Genomic DNA, 7,711 nt, shown 5'->3' with positions numbered 1-7,711 from the left:
GAATTTCATACATCAGGTTGGCCTATGGGCGTGTCTCTGGGGGATTGTCTTGATTCTTAATTGATGAACAAGGGCCTTTCCCACTGGGGATGGTATCATCCATCCCTGGACATGTGGTCCTAGGCTGTATGAGAAAGGTAGGTAAGCAGGACCCTGTTAGTGAACCAGCAAGCAGTATTCCTCCATGGTTTGGGCTTCAAGCTCCTTCCTGCTTGAGTTCCTGTCCTGACTGCCCTCATTGAGGGACTGTAAATTGGAAGTCATAAGCCCGGCAAGTCCTTTTCCTCCTTTAGGTTGCTTTTGTCATGGTAACAACAAATTAAAGCCTTCTTCATGAAGTATTTCGGTGATAGTTAATGTTGTCAACTTAACAGGATCTGGAACACTAGAGAGATGAGTCTCCAGGCACATCTGTGAGGGGACTACTTATCCTCTGGGCATGTTGGTGAGGAGTTATGTTGATTAGGTTAACTGAGGTGAGAGGATACATCCTAAAAGTGGGCACACCATTTCCTGGGCTTGGCTCTTGGAATAAAGAGTAGGAAGCAAGCTGAGCAAAAATATCTCTCACTCTCTGCTCCCTGACTGTTTCAGGCCCCTGCTGCCTTGCCTTCCCTGGCATGATGGGTTATACTCTTGAACTGCGAGCCAAAAGAAACTCTTTCTTCCTTAAGTTGCTTTGTCAGAACAAGAAACTAAGACAATCATATAGGCTACATGTCCAAAGACAGCTCTTGGTTTCTGCCCCAAAGCTGCTCTTCTCACAGTCCTCCACTCCACAAGTAACACCGTGGCTTACCCAGTTGTTCTTGTTAAAATAAAACACCTCTTTTCTTCATAGTACATCACCCCTTTTTCTACATTATCTCCAGTCTCCTCCTACCTGCCCCCATCCTGGCAAATATAAACCAAGTCATCACCCTGCCTCACTCAGCAGCTTGAGATTCATTTACCTGCTCCAGGAAGTCATTCTCAAAACAACCACCAGAGTAAACCAGCTACTCCATAGACAGTGAGGGAAGGAGACAGGGTACCAGATACATTTGACCATAGTGAGGAGACTCAGTTCTGTCAGAAAGTTCATAGATGAATTAGTGATAGCTAAATAAGGGACTAAGCTGAAAGGGGTGGGGTGGGAAAAGAGGGGGAGAGGGAGAGGTGAGGAGAGAGAGAAAACTATGGATATTGTCAAATGTGTGTGGGTACATGTGTAGATGCGGGCCTACGCTTGTATGGCATGTATGTGGAGATCAGGAGACAACTTCACATATCTGTCCTCAGGACCTTCTATCTTTTGTTTGAGACAGGGTCTCTTATTGGCCTGGAACTTTACCAGGTAGGTCAGGCTAGCTGGCCAATAAGCTTCTGGGATTCCACCCCCAACCCACCAAAGGTCTCCACCTCCTATCTTGCCATCACTGGATGACAAACACATACCACTATGCCCACCTTTCCATGTGGGCTCTAGAGATACAAGCTTGGGTCTTTAGGCTTTGGAAACAAGTGATTTACTGACTGAGCCATCTGTCTACCCCAGAGCAATTTTTAATGCCAAAGGTTTGAGAAAAAAACAAAAGACCAAAAAGATAGGCAATCATAGTCAATTCAGCTGTGAACAATAGTCATGATAAAAAAAAAAAAAAAAAAAAACAAAAACAAAAAACAATGCTGATGATTGGCTTAATCAAAAGTCATTTGTCACTAGATGGAAAAAGCTAAGGGAAGAGACGTGTGTGGCAAAAGGCAGGTCAAGCCTTGCAGACAGTGAAACCCTCATCCCCTCTTCTCTAGCAGGAGGCCCACAGGGATGTGTAATCGTGGGAGATCAAGAAACACCAGTACCAGCACTTCTGGCTTTATAATTGAGTACATGTATTTCTTTGATGCAAGAAAAATGAAAAGAAACATAATCTAGAGTAAAGGTGGGGGGTGATCATGGAGCATCTTAGAAGAACATGCACTTGGTATTTGAAATTCCTGTTATTAATGTAAGAGCCTGTCACTGTCTTTCTTCTTAGGTCACAGTTTCTGCATCTCTGTCTCCTGCTTACTCCAAATGCGCAGGCCATTGACCCCTCTTCCACTTGACAATGATGCTAGGAAACGTTTGTTAAAGAGGACTTAAGACACTAATTTTAAAGCTTTTTTGGTTCAAAAGTACATAAGCTTATCAACTATGAAGCAAATTGTTCCAAATATGTTTTAACAACTTCCTGACAAAAAGAATGAGGATGTAGCTTTAACATCAGCTTTAGCTAATTAAAAATAGAAGAGTCAAGATAAAACCTATTTTATTAATACAAAAATAATTTCCCAAATACAAAGAGCATTCCCTCAGAGTCTTATTCTTTTCTCTTTGTCTGTGAACAGTCACATTTTACAGCACAGAGAAAGACAAATAATTTCACTCTAGTTAGCTATTTACAATCATCGAAAATACTAAAGACAGTTTTTCTTTTTTCGTAATTTCAGATAATTAAAATAATTATCTACTGAAGTGCACTGCATGGCTTATAATATAATGGATTCCAAAATTCCCATCTGAAGGTTCAAACTCTCACTGACGCGGTCTCAGGCAGATCTTCCAGTCTGTTTGAGACTTGTCTCCTCTTTAGGTAGCAGGGGCACAGTAGTCTGTAGCCTTTCTTGTGGAGATGACATTTTGGGGTGGGGGAGGGAGTGAGGGAAGGGTAGGGTATGGGAACTGAAGCAGACCAAAGAATAATAAAAAAAAAAAAAGACTCATGGTGACGTTTTAAAATGGTGTGTGTGTGTGTGCACGTGTCTGGTGGGCAGAGCAGATATTCGCACATGAGTGCAGCTGCCTGAGGAGGCCAGAAGGAGGCATGTTTTCTCCAGTGTTCGAGGTGGTTGGGAGCCTCCCTCTGCGAGTGTTGATAACCAAACTCTGGTCTTCTGCAAGAGCAGCAAGTGTTCTTAACCACTGAGCCATTTCTCTAGCCTTGATCCCATTTTTATTTGTGTTTTGTGTGTGTGTATGTGTGTGTGTGAGAGAGAGAGAGATTGAGAGAGAGAGAGAGACAGACAGACAGAACTCATGCCACAACGCACTTGCAGGGCCAGCTTCTCTCATTCTACTATGTGGGGTCTAGGGCTTGAACTCAGGACATCAGACTTGGTGGTAAATGTCTGTGAGCCATCTTGCCAATCCCTTTCACCCACCTACCCACCGTTTGTTTTTTGAGACAGGGTCTCTTGTAGCCCAGGGCCTCAAATTTGCTGTGTGGCCAATTTGAATTTCTGCTTCTCCCCTGCCCCCCACCCCCATCTCCTGAGTGCTGGATTACAGGCATGCTCCGCCATGCTGGGCTCGAGACTACTTCCACAGGAGAGCGACACATGCAGCATGCAAGACAGTTTCAGACAGTGACCAAGCTGCATGGTGGCAATCGGCGTGGATCACGGTGAGGGTTTAGAAAGGCTGGATGGGGTGGATGTACCCACAAGGCGTCTAGTTTCCAACTAATGCCCAGAAGATATAAAGTGAACCGTGTGATGACCTTGACCCAAATTTGAGGCAGAATGGACCGTCAGGGAAAAGAAAAGTCTTGATGCATTTGAGTAGAGAGGAGTTTGTATGGCAAGAGTTTAGAAAGAGTGAAGCAAGGGGTACTGGAATCAAACAAACAAATAAGTGAATCAATTTATCTAGTATAGTAGCCCTTGCTTTAAATTTATTTGTTTGATGTAACTCAGGCTGACTTTAAACACCTTTTGTAAGATTACCGATAAGGATGGCCTCAAACTCCTGAGCCTCCTGCCTCTAATTCCCACTGCTGAGATTGCAGGAGTGTCCCACCAGGAATGGCTTACTAGGTGGATTTAGAGAGCAGAGAATGTAAGATTTTTCAAGCTGGGCATGGTGGCGAACACCTGTAACCCCAGCACTGACACGGTTGGGGCAGGAGGCTATTGAAAGTTGCAGGGCAGCCTGGGTTTCAGAGCAGAAGCCTGTCTCGAAAAAATTTTGGTTAAAAAAAAAAAGAAAAAGTGTTGATTTTGTTGGAGGTAAGAAACTGCAAGGTAGTTTAAGCTGAGGTTTGGATTCCAAATTTACAGTGAATTAGCAATGATTTTGTACGTGTCACTGAGACCTTCACACAAGAGTGCCTTGACTTTAAGGCTGAGAATCATCAGATTCCGTCTTCTGAATAAACTAAAGCAGTTGACTCAGGCTTAATTAGGCTTTCACCCTTCTGGTTGGATCTGAGGGAGAAAATAAGTCAGCAAAAGCTAAGTGCCCGGCGGATTTGGGCGGAGGTTTAATCAGGCCCGCTGCTGATGCCGAGAAGAAGGTAGGAAGGACGTCAAAGGACAGAGCCTGTGCCGGGTTGGAGCACTGGGGAGCTGGGTATTTTGTTCTGGTGATCACGAGAACAAGCCGAACACCTGGAAGCAGAGAGTAACTGGTAACGATGGAGCCTCTGCTAGTGACATGCATCCTCGGAGATACCCACTGTGAGAAGGATGCTGCTAGCTGGCAGTGGGAGCAGGGAGGGTGAGAGAGTGATGCCAACCCATTCACCTTCTCATCAGCACCAAATGCACAAGCAGCATGAACTCCCTCCTTTTGCAGTGCTGGGGAATGAACTCAGGGACTTACGAATCCTAGGCCTATTTCCACTCCCACACCCCCACATTTTTTGAGTAGGGATCTCAGAGTCTCGTATATCCTAAGATATACGAGCTCGTAGTGTCTCTGGCCTTCAGAGCCTCCTGCCTCCACCTTCTAAGCGGGGCTGTAGGAATGAACCAACAGTTTATGCCCTGCTGAGGATAAACACAAGGCTGGGTGCTGGGGTTATAGGCATATGCCAGTGTGTCCAGCTCCTCTCTTCCTTTTAAGTGCCTTGTTAGGCAATTAATTCAACTGAATCATATAGATGTGGCAGGAAGGACTGAGACAAAAAGCAGGGCTTGTTCTTGGGACGAACAGCTTTGGAAGTCAAAAGTGACCCAGGGAATGAAGAGCAGCACCTGTGCCCAACACGGACATTGACAGTTGTCCACACACAAGGAGAGGGGAGACTTTAGGGTGTGGCTGACAGTAGGTAAGTAGGCAAGTGTATCAGTAATGATAAGGTGAGTCGGGCAGACTCAGGGCCGAATTCTGTCTCCATATGATGGACAAAATTGTTGAGTATTGCAGCATTTATCACATAGTCACATGACAAGGGCTTGGGAGAAAAATGATCTTAATAAAATTCTTACATTGGACACTATCAACAATACCATAAATAACGACGGAAAAGCATTCCAGAGTCTCTTCGAGAATTGCTGCCTCTGACCTCCAGTAGGGCCCTGTGAGGCAGGGACCACATTACCCTCTGTTTGAAGATGAGGGGTCAGAGGCAAAGGGATGCTAAACAACTCCCTGAGGCACGGACAGATCATTTGTGACATCCTCCCAGAATGGGTCCCCTCAGGGTAAGGAAGAAAACGTCATCTGAGCATGTTTCCAAGGAGAAACATAGTCCGCCATGACCACTGCTTGCTGTACAGACCGTGTGGAGTCCAGGGCCTCATGGAGAATCCTACAGCTCGTTGCAGAGCCCAGGACACCTTAGGGCTCCTGAAGACAAGTTCAGTGTATTCAATTGTTGGAGGGGAAACGAAGGCATTTATAACTGAAAGTTATGTTTGTCTTTTTCTTTTCTTTTAATTTTCAAGACTGGCTTTCTCTGTGTAGTCTTGGACTCACTTTGTAGACTAGGCTGGCCTTGAACTCACAGCGATTCACCTGGCTCTACCTCCCTGAGTGCTGGGATTAAAGGTGTACACCACTGAACTTGGCTTGAAAGTTATGTTTTTAAGAGCAATTGTATACTATCAATTTTATTTTAAGCGCAAGATCTGTGTTGCCTTTTTTCTTTTGAGAGAAAAAGTCTCAGTGAGAGCCAGGCTGGTCTTGAACTCAACACGGATTTGAAGCTTACCTTGAGTGCCTCATCTTCCTGCCTTCACTCCCTAAGTGCTAGGAGAGCAGGATGGAGTCACCATAACCGACTTGTGTTGTCTACTATGAGATTATCTCATCTAATCCAGTTTAATCTATTTATTTACCTGTGTGCTTTAGCGAGGGTTTCTACTGCCATAACGAAACATCATAACCAGAAGCAGTTTGGGGAGGAAATGCTTCGTCTAACCCTTCCACATCACAGTTATTTATCGAAGGAAGTCAGGGCAAAAACTCAAGCAAGGCAAGAACCTGAAGGCGAGAGCAGAGGCCAGGCAGGGTGCTGTTAATTGGCTTGTTCACCCTACTTTCTTATAGCACTTAGGACTACTAGCTCAGGGTGGCCCCACCTGAAATGGGTTAGGCCCTCCCACATCGATCACTAATTAAGAAAATGCCCTTGCCTACAGCCCAGTCTTATGAAGGTATGGTTGTGTCAAGTTGACATAAAAGTAGCCAGGACACATCCATCACCTTTTGATCATCCATCCATCCATCTGTCTCTCTGTGTATTTATTGCTGGAGATTCTACCCATGGCTTTTCATACATTAGGCAAACGTTTTACGGTTGAGTTCTACCCTATTAAGATTTCTGATCCCGGAGCCTCTATTTCCCAGGTGGTGGGATGACAGGTGTGAGCCACTAAGTTCCACTTAGGCCATGCTAAAGATGGCTTCCCGGGCTTCATGCAAGACCTCACTGTCTATCTATTGTGGTGCCACGACCTGTCTGGGAACAACCTCAACACTGGACTGGAATAAGCAAACATAGCCCCATACTGTTAGGAGTGGGGGTGGGGGATGTCCATCAGATGCTGCTGTTGTTGTATTCCTTTTTCTGCTAGACAGGGTTTCTCTGTGTAGCCCTGGGTGTCCTGGATTTGCTTAGTAGGCCAGATTAGCCTCAAATTCAGAGATTGTCCAGTCTCTGCTTCCCGATTGCTGGGCCTAAAGGTGTGTGCCACTGAACCAGGCTCAAGATGCTTATTTTCTGAAAGCTGTTGGAAAGAGGAAGAAAAGAATTTCCAGAGTCAATATGCAATAGAATTTTCTGTCATGTTTCCTTGCTGGGAAATTGAATTTAGGATGAATGTATTTCGTTATGAACTTATTTTAGAATTTCTAGCCACAAACTCTTGGGGAAAAAAATCTTTATCTCTGTAGCAAGTCATATTATGCTATCTTAAGTCTCAGTTGTGAGTTATTTAAACACATCCGAGGTTGAATTTTCCCTCTTTATACCAGCAATTATATAAGTTAAGACATAAATATCCAAAGAAGAATCTTCTCAACATTTTATGCCTTTTTTTTTTTTTTTTCTGGCTCTACTTAGTTTGCTTAAATAACACACACACACAAACCTTTTCTGCTCCTAGACACGTTGCAGGTGTGGCTGCTGTGTCACTTGTGTGTCAGTAGGTGGCAGAGGGGAGAGAGGCTGTGTCTACACTCAGTGTTCTAATCTGTGAACATCTGAATGATTAGCGGCCTAGCATTTTCCGAAAACAGCAAGCCTGAGATGACCGCCAGACCGGCACCATGGGGCCCGGACAGGGAAGTAGCCTGAAATGACACCAGCCTCACGCTGTGCAGGCCTGGGGGTGCAGAGTATGCCCAAGACAACCCCTGCCCTGTGCCATAATGGATAAGCCGGGGGTGAGGTATGTGTGTATGTGTGTGTGTAGGGGGTGCCATCAAACACTCCTGAGACGAGCCCAGACACTCAGAAACCCT

The 7,711-nt window shown here is 45.0% G+C and overlaps 1 non-coding gene across 1 annotated transcript; it reads left to right on the top strand.

The window, feature by feature from the left end:
* The first annotated feature begins 7,342 nt into the window (after positions 1 to 7,342).
* Positions 7,343 to 7,474, top strand: LOC129670343 (small nucleolar RNA SNORA17). Its single transcript, XR_008719175.1, has one exon. It is a non-coding gene; the product is annotated as a small nucleolar RNA SNORA17 (small nucleolar RNA).
* The last annotated feature ends 237 nt before the right edge of the window (positions 7,475 to 7,711 follow it).

The sequence above is a fragment of the Psammomys obesus genome, unplaced genomic scaffold, assembly GCF_907164565.1.
Source record: "Psammomys obesus unplaced genomic scaffold, mPsaObe1.curated_primary_1811, whole genome shotgun sequence".
Classification (NCBI taxonomy): domain Eukaryota; kingdom Metazoa; phylum Chordata; class Mammalia; order Rodentia; family Muridae; genus Psammomys; species Psammomys obesus.
This window is presented reverse-complemented; position numbering and strand designations above follow the sequence as displayed.